Raw genomic sequence first — 11,511 nt, 5'->3', positions numbered from 1 at the left:
AAGAAATGCAAAAGAAGTCATGATGAATTTTAGATAATATCCCTATACAGTACTATATTATGTCTTCACAGCTTAACCTCAATTAACCTTTGAATATCTCCCTTTCCTAATCTGTCTATCTAAACATTGGTAAAAACATAACATTCAATTCAAACCAACTTTATTAATAGATAGAATATAAGTTTTAAGTACATATAGACGCATATATATTATATAAAGTAAATACTTGTCTTGATTTTTATACAAGTCATCAAAATTAAATTTAATTATATAATATTAACTTATATCTTTACTTTTTACTTACACATGTACATAACAGCATATAACCTTACATTAATAGATTTAAATCTAAGTGAATCGAAATATGTTGGACTAAAAAGAGATGGGTCCTAACTCTATCATATTGTAAATGGACTCAGATCACCATTAACCGGTTTGGATTCAAATCAGATAAATGGATACAATTAGCAGCCCTAATTAGTGAAGAATGCCTCATTCATGGCCAACCGTTGTAAGCGGGTCATGACAGCAACTGTGTGGCTCTCTGATATTCTGTTCGGAAGATGTTATAGTGGGTCACAATATCTTGGTTGACCGGGCAGATCGACCTTCCAGCAGATGACACATGTCATGTCAAGAGAAGAAGATAACCACGTAGCTCCAAGCTCGACCCAGAAAAAGCCATATAAAATTATAAATCACTCCCCATTTGCTCAAAGCCTCAAACCACAGCAGAAGCATTCCAAAGCAATCGCCTGTACAAAGAATTGAAGAAGGCTCCAAACTCTTTATTGTAGTGATTTGATATAAGAAATGGCGGACTCAACTCAAATGTTCAGGGCTGGTGAAACTCATGGCCACGCTCAGGCAAGTGCTATATATTTATATTTATATATAATTAATTGGTGCATGCCAAACACAAACTCGACCCCCAGTTGGCTCTCATACAGTAATTCTTTGCTAAGCCTTTTGCATTGCTTAATTTGCTTTTCGGCAGGCCAAGACCGAGGAGTGTATTCAATCTGCTAAGGACTCCGCAAGCACTGCTTGTGACAAGACAGAAAATGCTGCTCAATCCACCAGGGACTCTGCCCAGCAACAAGATTCCGGGTTTCTTCAACAGGTGCTTTCATATCTGTGACACCCACAAATTAATAAGGATCATCTATGAGATGAAGGGTCTAGATTTCAAAAAACAATAATGGGTCATTGCTCATTGTCAATCTGAGCCAATTGTCAATCTGAACCATTCAATATAATTTGATGGTTTTCAATATTTATCTTTTCTATTTAATTTTATTGTTTTTCTTTGTCGTTGCAGACTGGGGAGAAAATAGCAGACATGACCCAGGGTGCAGTGGACAGCGTAAAGAACACACTTGGAATTGGTGACAACAGCAACAACAATAATAACAATAACAGCAGTTGATTGATCCATGGGGATAATGAAATTCAAGAAAGACCTCTCTTTCCGTTCTCTTTTTATGAATCCTTTTCTTCTTTTTTTTTTTTTTTTGTTATTATAATAAGATGGAGAGAATATCATGCCTAAGTACATCTCTCCGCATTGTAATTTCTTAGTTTTGTTAGGGGGTGACACAAGAGTAGAGACAGTGAAAGGGAAGCAAAGTGCTATGTTTGATCTCACCTTTAGTTCCTTTGTTAGACGAACTCAATCATGAGTTAACCAATAAAGCAGTATATTCCTTTGTTAGTATCTATTAGATAATCCTATTGTCTGAATTCAAATTTGAATTCAGTCCCATTAACGTTGCATGATCTGAATTTGATCCGCTTATAATTGTATCAAATATGGATCTTCAGTTCCAATTAAAGTTGGTTTGAATGTTGTGTTTTAAATAAATTTCGGTAGGTTCATGTTTCATATAATTAATTTTCAATCCACTATGCAATCCGTGAAATTCGATTTCAATATGATATAAATTCAATGAATAAGATCCAATTCAAATTCGAATATATAAATGAATCAAATTTGGATTTACTTATATCCAATTCAATTCTATCCATTTTTTAGGCATACTTGTAAACTGTAGTAATCGTTATATTCATGCATTTCTAACAGATGATGTGGTTGAGAAACCACTCAAAAATTTAAAGGAATTTAGCTTTAAGAGTTGAAGCCTGACCAGCTGGTTCAATTTGGATTTCTTAACAGTGGCATACACCAGCTTGATATGCACCAAAAAGAGTTTAAAAAACTGAATCAATACAGATAGAATAAACATTTCTAATTAAAAAATAGAGTTTTAGCCACTTAATACATGACCTAATTTGCATCAGGGACAATCTCTACAAAAGGAAGACTCATGCTTTATAAATCTATTCTACTTTAAAAAGCGCAAATAGTCTCAAGATTATTTCTAGAATTTTATGAGGATAAAATTTACTCCTTCATATTTAAATTTATTGATAAAAAAATGATGGCAAATAGGGTAACCGGTTATTGATATTAAATGATTTATAAAGAGATAAGTTTAAGATATTCAATGCATTCAATTTCCTCTCATTAAATCCAATATTTAAGATATTAACTTGCATTCACCATGAAATCATATATTTAAGTCATTTTTCATCTTCTCATCATTAAATTTTATTCATTAAATCCATATATAATAAGTTAATAGTTTTAATAACATAAAAATTATTTTAAAATCTACCTGGAAAAAAAATTGTGTTTTCATCTAGGTGATGGTAAGAAATTAAACCATTTTGGGCCAAATGGGTCATCCCATATTGCCACAATTAAATAATAAAATTCAAAAATAGATAAAATGCAAAAAATATAAGAATTAAAAAATGAAAATATTTATAACATCATATATTCAACATATTAAACAATAATAAGTATGATAATTAAGAAATATTTTTATTAATGGTGGAAATGAATGTAAAATTTAAAACCAATTGAAAATAAAACTATTTTCCTATTCTTTCGCATTAAATCTCACATTTAAGGTATATTCTTTCATTAAATCCTATATTTAAGATATATTTTCTCCACGTTAAATTATATTAATTAAACCCAAAACATTAATTTTAATAGAATAAAAACTAAATATTTTGAAAAACAATTTGAAAACAAAACCATTTTCTTCCCTCTCGGTGGTGGGTTAGCAATTCAACCATTTGGGGTTAAATGGGTCAATATATAATGCCATAATTAAATAATAAGAAATTAAAATAAATAAAATATTTAATACAAAAAATTAATTGGGTATATCTCTTATATTGTACATTCATTATAATAAACAAAAATGATTATGAAATATAAGAAATATTTTTATTAATGATGAAAATAGAATGTTAAATTTAAAATCAATCTATAAATGAAATGATGTAATAGTTAAGTAATATTTTAAAAAAAAAATAGAAAATACAAAGAATCACAAAAATAAAAAATAGAGAAAATGTTGGGCACATAAACATCTTTAATATTACACATTCAAAATATTGAACAAAAATAAGTGTTATACATAAGAAAATAATTTTATCAATGATAGAAATGTAAAACAAAATTTAATACAACTTAGAAATCAAACTATTTTTCTTTTTGGGTGGTGTGGATTAGTGGTTTGGTGTCAAATGCATTAATAGATGATATGACAGTTAAATATGAAATCTTTAAAAATAAAAAAAGTACAAGTAGTGAAAATAATATATATAAAATTATGTATTAATTAAGTCAAATAAAAATTAAGTGTGATAATATAACATAGACGAAATATATAATTTAAAATTAATCCGAAAGCAAAGCTATTTTCTTATCTAGTTGGTGAGTCAATGATCCAACTTTCCAAAGAAACTTTTGATGCCATAATTAAATAAATATTTAAACAAGATAGAACACAAAAAATGAAAAACCACAGAATTGTGTAGAAAACATTTGGAAACATTTCTAATGTTCTATATCCATCATATTAAATAAAAATAATTTTTACTTATGACAGAAATGGAATACAAAATTTAATAATAATAATAATAACAATAATAATAATAAATTACTACTACTACTACTACTACTACTACTATTTTAATTTAAAATTTCTATGTGCAACACACATGCACATTTACTACAAGAATTTAAGCTTATTCTTAATTATATTATTACGTTTTGCTAATTTTCAATTTCAATCTTAACTATGATATATCTAAAATTCAAGTAATTAATATGAAGAAAATTTTCTCACATGCAATGTGCGTGCTTAATTACAAGTAAAAAAATGGCTAAACAAAAACTACCATTTCTACGATTGAAGGAGACAGCAACAAAAAAGTTGTTCTCTAAAATAAATATTCATCAATTGTTTATGGGGTTGAAACTATGATAGATTAACAAGAACAATAAACAAAGGTAAAAGGTGAAGGGAGGGGAGATCCATCATATGGATGGCCAAACCATGTAGGGTGGCTGGGTGAAATTTCAAAAATTTCTTTCTCCCTTCCGGCAATCCAATTCCCTAATTTACAAAAATCGCATTTTTAAAGGTTCGTTCTTGAAACAAGCCGGACCAAATCTGTAACCAAGATTAAGGGAGGGATATACTTGATACGGAATCAATAGTACTTCCCAACGTAGGTGTTCATGCCCAAAGAGTTCACCAAATCCGTCCTCCATTGAAGATGACACATCTTAAGGTGAGGCAGGATCAACAAAGACATTTTTCAGTAAGAACCCCAATTCTTCAGCAAGAATCACGCAGGGATGTAAGCACAACTTCAAGATTGTTTCTTCCAACAAGATACAATATCCAAATCCAATCTTGATCACTCCAAGAACTAGAGATTGAACAAGGTAGGGCGGCAAGAGTAGAGGGAGAAAGCAGATTGCAGAAAAGAAGAATTCTTTCTCTAGAATTTGCCCCCTAATTCATACCCTTTCAAGATCAACTTCCTAAATTAGGAAAGAGTTCTTTGATCCAAATCTTTATTTAGATCTGGACTCTTAAGTGGATAAGACTTATCTTATCCTCTTGTTGATCCCTATCCAAATATAAACCCAAACTCACCCCTTTTAATTAATCTTATTAAACCCGTTTCGAATTGGGTTTTAGGCCCAATAAGCTTTCAAGCTCACTTCCTTTAATTGTTGGCTAGTTTGGCTCTTTTTGTATGGTGTGGGACCCTAACATTGATCTCCACAAAAGCCATATGGGTTCAACCTAGCCTCTGTTACAAGGCCTGGCCGAATTCAATGCTGAAGACAATGAACCTCTGAGCCCATCAGTTTAACTTCTTAGCAATCCCAACGTTTACACTAAATGGTCCCTAGGTCTAGCCACCTTATGAAGGCCCAAGGACTAAGGACTTATGTGAGATTAGCCCATCAGGTATAAACCCTAAAGGGTCCCACACTTAACCTCTCAGCCCACAATGATAAAACACTACCCAAAAAGAGAGGACCTGTCCCTCGGTTACAAGGTACAGTTTGCACACTTTGCTCACATGGATCCTAGGAATTAAAACATTTTGCAAACATTTTGTGAAACCATAATATATATGTATATCTCTATATAAATATATTTTTCAAAATAAATCTCAAAAAGTTTGAAATCAGCTGCCGATAGTTTAGGTTTCCATCAGAGAGTGCATTCCCCGATCATTCAATTTCTCCGACAAAGGGGTTGATTCTATCACTATGATCACAGACTTAGGTGAATTATCAGGCTGCCCCATCATATCCAAGTTTTGACCCCGCTAATGAACTCACTGATTGGCATATCAAAGATAGCTTAATCCAACACCTAGTGCAGTACCATAATCAATTCTAGGGGTTAGGTGTAACTTTCCAATTTTGCCCATCTGTCACCAAAGTCCAGGGTGTAATTGGAAAATGGTCCGGTTCGGAGTTTTAAACAACCCACATTACATGTTCTTTAGGTCTCACCCTAGCAGTTGAGACAAGCCACCCCAACCGACTTGGCAGCACATTAGTGTCAGCCATGGCAAGATAAACCTCCCTAGGTCTATCCAACAGTTATGAAGATTCTAAACTAATATGAGTCTCATAAGTGTCCAATTTAACGGTATTAAACAAAAACACACCATAATAACACAAATCAATTATGCACTTTATTCATTTACAATAAATGTCAAAAAGTACATCAATCTGATTGGAGCTAAGGGCATACACTGTTTAACAGGTCCCACTTGCACTTAGGTTCAATCGGGTACAAGCCAGAGTCCATTCTTTCCATGTGTTTCTCAAACACTTTCTGTGTGAGTGGCTTAATCAATGGGTCTGCCACATTCTTCGTTGATGCTACCTTCCGAATCTGGACGTCCCCTCTACTCCAACAATCTTCTATAGTACGTGGAACTTCCTCTCGATGTGCTTCGACTTCGAGTGGGCTCATGGCTCCTTAGCCTGAGAAATTTTTCCAATGTTATCACACAACAATGGAATGGGTGATGTGCTAGACGGAACAACTCCTAATTCTTAAATGAACTTTTTCATCCAAATGGCTTCCTTGAAAGCTTCACTTGCGGTAATGTACTCAGCCTTGGTTGTAGAATCTGTAATGGACCCCTGTTTGCTGCTTTTCCAGGTAACTACACAGGACTCCGTCGTGAAGATGTAACCAGATGTAGACTTTCTATCATCTGGGTTTAACTAGAATTTGGCACCAGTATACCCTAGGATCTATAGTGAACTACCATCGAATACCAGACAAAACTCTTTTGTCTTATGAAAGTATTTGAATATGTTTTTTACAACTGTTCATTGCTCCTATCCTAGGTTTGATTGATATCTACTTACCACACTCACTACCTGAGCAATGTCAGGTTGAGTGCATTGCATGGCATATATGATGCTCCCTACGGCTGAGGCATAGGGAACCCCCCTCATGCCCTCAATCTCTTTGGAGTCTTGGAAGACATACCCTTGGAGAGAGTGACTCCGTACCTGAAAGGAACATTTCCTTTCCTAGAGTTCTCCATGCTATATCTTTTGACAATTTTGTCAATGTAAGTAGACTGGGATAATCCTTTTATCCTCGTTGATCTATACGTTTAGAATCGAAGTCCCATGATGTAGGAGGGTTCTCCAAGATCTTTCATGGAGAATTGCTGTGAAATCTATACTTTCACCATAGTTAACATTCCTACATCATTCCCAATGAGTAGAATGTCATCTACATACAGAACTAAGAACATAACCTTATCTCCCACTGTCTTCCTGTAAACATAGGTCTCATTCAAGTTCTGCTCAAAGTCAAACTATTTAACGATAGAGTCAAACCAAATGTTCCAGCTCGTAAAAGCTTGCTTAAGTCTATATATGGATCAATTGAGTTTACACACCATGTGTTCCTAACCTGTAATAATGAATCTTTACAGTTGCTACATGTAGATATCTTCAGTAAAATCACCATTCAGGAACACGATTTTAACATTCATTTGCCAGATCTCATAATCATGGTGTGCTGCTACAGCTAGTAGGATCCTAATAGACTTGAGCATAGCCACTAGCGGAAAGGATTCCTCATAGTTGATTCCCTCTTTCTGAGTCTACTCTTTTGCCACAAGATGAGCTTTATAGGCCTTAATCTTACCATTAGGGCCCTTGTTCCTCTTGTAGATCCATTTGCAACTAATCGCTTTCACCCCAAGTGGTGGGTTTACAAGAGTCCAGACCTTGTTAGTCTCCATTGAGTCCATCTCAGCTTTCATGGCATCTACCCACTTCAATGAATCTATGTCCAACATAGCTTCCATATAAGTCACAGGATCTTCTTCATTGTTCATGGCTTCCATCAAGTAACTTTCTTGATCATAGAACGAACTCAAGGACTAGATACCTAAGTAGACCTTCTAGGTTGGTTATTTTCTAGAGACTGTGGGACATCTCCCACTACCCCTGGGCTCTCCTCATCAAGAACAACTTCCTGATGATGATTGGCCAGAATACAGTCTTCTTCCAAGAAAACGGCATTTCAACTGCAAAACACCTTTTACTCCTTTGGGTTAGAGAATAAATAACCTACAGAGCTTTTGAGGTAAGGTACAAATAGGCAACGACTGCTTTTGGATTCCAATTTGTCCACTTGTTCTTTTAACATGTGCTAGATAACCCCAAATCTTTAAGTGTCTCACACTTGGTTTCTTACCGGTCCATAACTCATATGAAGCCTTAGGAACGAATTTGGTTGGAATCCGGTTTAGTACATATATCGCAGTCTCTAATGCATAACCCCAAAAGGATATAGGTAATTCTAAGTGGATGAAAAGTGAATAGACCATATCTAATAGAGTCCAGTTTCTCCTCTCCGATACACCACTTAATTGTGGTGTAGCAAGAGGAGCTAGTTATTATATAATTCTATTTTCCTTAAAATAGTCCTAGAATTCGTTAGGGAGATATTCACCTCCTCGATCTAATCAAATGGCCTTAATATGTCTCCTCAACTATTTCTCGACCTCTTGTCTGAACTCCTTAAACTTTTCAAAGGATTCAAACTTGTGTCTCATTAGGTACACGTAACCATACCAAGAGAAACCATCGGTGAATGTTATGAAATAAACATGTTGGTTACATGTCATAACATCCATGGGACCATATACATTAGTATGTATCAGGTCAAGTGTGCCTGTAGATCTTTTAGGCTTACCTGTAGATGGTCATTATATCATCTTAACCTAAAGGCAAGGTTCATATGTTAGAAGATCTTCTACAGTTAGAAAATCCAAATGACCATCTTTTACTAACCTAGTGATACAATCTATGTTAATGTGGCCAAGTCGGTAATGCCGCAGGCACGTAGGATTAACTGTTTCATGAGTTATTTTCTTGGGGATTATTTTTGACGTAGTTTCGGTAACATTAGTTTCTAGAGAAGGACGGAGAACATAGAGACCATTCTCTAGCTCTCCATAGGTGAGAAATTTATTATTCAGTTTAATAGTAATCATATTGCTAAACAAAATTGAATAACCATCCTAGCACAATTTTGAAACAAAAATCAAATTTCTTAATGTTGGTACAAAAAGACAATCTTTAAGTACAATAATGCCTTATCTGAAAAATAATTTTACAGTTCCTATGGCTATATCTGCAACTGTTGCAAAAGTCTCCAAGTAAATAACTACTTCTCCGTCACTCAGCCTTTTGCTTGTCTTGAATCCTTGCAATGTATTACATGCATGAGTAGAAGCCCCAGAGTCAATACACCAGGATGCAAAAGTAACCAACATATTCGTTTCTATGACAAAGGATTCAAAAATACCTTGCTTCTTGGTCTCCAGATACTGAGGACAATTCCCTTCCAGTGGCCAATTTGCTTGCAGAAGTGGTAGGCATCTGATGTCTTATTCTTGTTCTGTGTTTTGGTCTTGCCAATTTTCTTTTGAGGCTTCTTTGCCTTCCTCTTCTTCTTGCCCGATTTGCCACCTTCAACAAGCATGGCAATCGACCTATCCTTCTTAATCAGTTCTTCAGCCCTCTGCAACATATTATTGAGTTCCTAAAGGCTAACATTTAGCTTATTCATGTTATAATCCATGATAAACTTATTGCATAAGGGTGGCAAAGAGTTTAGAACAGCATCAATTTTAGTGTCATCATCTAGCCCTGAACCAAGAGCTTTCAGTTCATTGATATAGCCCATCATCTTTAAACAATGGTCATGAACATGTTGGTTCTCAGTCATTTGAGGGGTCTTAAACAATTCTAGGACATTTTGTCGAGTAGAATGATTATGTTCTTCATACATTGTCCTCAGACTATCCATGATATCTTTGAACACTTATATCTTATTGAACTGTCTCTGTATCGGATTGTCTAATGAGGCTATGATGTAACACTGGGCAAGAGAAATTTTCTCCTCCCATTCTTGATACTCTTTATTATGGGCCTCAAAAGCCCTATCACCCGGACGCTCCGGTGCAAGGTTTTTGGCTACCTTGTCCAATTTCTCGGATGTCAGCACTAGGATAAGGTTATGGAACCAATCAGTGTAATTTGGGCCCTTAAGTTTGTTGCCGTCCAACAATTTGGTGAACTGTCCATTTGCCATTTCTAATAAAAGGCAATGCAAATTATTAGTCCACAACCTAAATTGATTCATGTCATTTACATAGAAAAGGCTTTTAATCTATGTTCCATTTCCATTTTTTCATCTCTGAGATTTCTCTCCCATCTCAGTGATGGAGACATGGTTATGTCTTTGGAAATGTGGGAAATAACATACAGTGCATGGATCTAACTATCACATTCTGTGGGAATGTGGGAAGTCACATTTTGTGATGTATCATATCCACTTATCTTATGAGCTTTTCCTTTGGCCTCTGTCAAACAATGTTGATTGCCATTTTAAGTTAAACCTTTCTATCCAGTAAGTGCAGACCCGTCATATTCCTGAATGCCAAGGTACCTACCATAAGAGAGTCTTCCATTTTAGGATAGGCCCCTCCCACATCGATCTATACCCCTATCATATTATGAAGCATTCAAACAGACTCACCAGCAAATGAATAGCCTAATTTTATGGTGCATCTCCTCATTACTGATAAGTCCATCTTCATGCTAATGACGGAACGTCTTTAAAGAGTTCATCATATGAATCTCCCAATCACATGCACTTATATATATCTGGAGGGAACAAGTTGTTACATCCCTAGATCTTATTTAGGTCAAACCAAAGTGGCTCCCACTGACTTTCTTAAAATCAGATTCAAATGGGCCCAAAACGGCTAGAGTACCGCACAGTTCCTCTCGAAGAGGAAGCTGATTTGGGGCCCATTGAAAAGGGAGATAATCCAACGATCTTTAGGGCACCATGGAAAAGATGTGCATTCAGCCATGGTGTGCATAAAGAGCCACTAACGAATGAACATGGGCCAAGTGCTTATGGCCCATGTACATAGCCCATCACACACATCCACATGCATAAACAATCATATAATTGATCCAATCAATTAAATCAACTGTAAAAACCCTTAATTAATTAAGTTAAATCAATATCAGCCCATTAAAGCCCATAATATTATCATATAACATTATCTAGGTATATGGGCTAAACTGCAAAAAGTAGTTCAGCCCATATAGCATTTATGCTGAAAATGGGCTAATGCAGCTTTAACTCATAAAAACTAGGTTTTACAGGGTGGACCAAATTGCATCTTGTAATGGGCCATCAAATCCCTGGCCCATAACCAAATTTTGGGACTAACATCAAACCCTATTGAACCATATATTCAGTCCAACCAATTTGGACCAATCTGGGTCAAAATGGCTTAGGGTTTAGTGTTCATTGCAATATTCAATTCAAGATTGTGATCTGAGATTAATTACAGCCAATTAAAGACAATCAAGAATCAGCAAGAAAACATATCAAAGGGTTGTACATGTGATTGCAAACCTACAAAACAAAGGGTTAATCATAGATTGCAGTTTCTTTAACTGCAAAAGGTCTTCTCTTCCTCCACGCACTCCAACAAGTCTTTAGACGTAAAAAAGAAAAAAGAAAACCTAATTTTCTATTAATTACACTA

General features: G+C 34.9%; 2 long non-coding RNA genes across 2 annotated transcripts; one reads left to right on the top strand and one right to left on the bottom strand.

Moving 5' to 3' along the window:
- Positions 1 to 708: 708 nt before the first annotated feature.
- LOC148878618 (uncharacterized) lies at positions 709 to 1,717 on the top strand. Its single transcript, XR_016103193.1, has 3 exons — positions 709 to 867; positions 998 to 1,123; positions 1,322 to 1,717. It is a non-coding gene; the product is annotated as an uncharacterized LOC148878618 (long non-coding RNA).
- Positions 1,718 to 8,967: 7,250 nt separating this feature from the next.
- LOC148878617 (uncharacterized) lies at positions 8,968 to 10,036 on the bottom strand. The gene is made up of 2 exons (XR_016103214.1): positions 9,246 to 10,036; positions 8,968 to 9,143 (listed from the first exon to the last, which is right to left on the bottom strand). It is a non-coding gene; the product is annotated as an uncharacterized LOC148878617 (long non-coding RNA).
- Positions 10,037 to 11,511: the final 1,475 nt, after the last annotated feature.

Source organism: Nelumbo lutea, chromosome 1 (genome assembly GCF_056320005.1).
Source record: "Nelumbo lutea isolate HS-2025 chromosome 1, American lotus-T2T, whole genome shotgun sequence".
Classification (NCBI taxonomy): domain Eukaryota; kingdom Viridiplantae; phylum Streptophyta; class Magnoliopsida; order Proteales; family Nelumbonaceae; genus Nelumbo; species Nelumbo lutea.
Note: the sequence above shows the minus strand (reverse complement) of the source record. Positions and strands in the feature narration are given on the sequence as shown.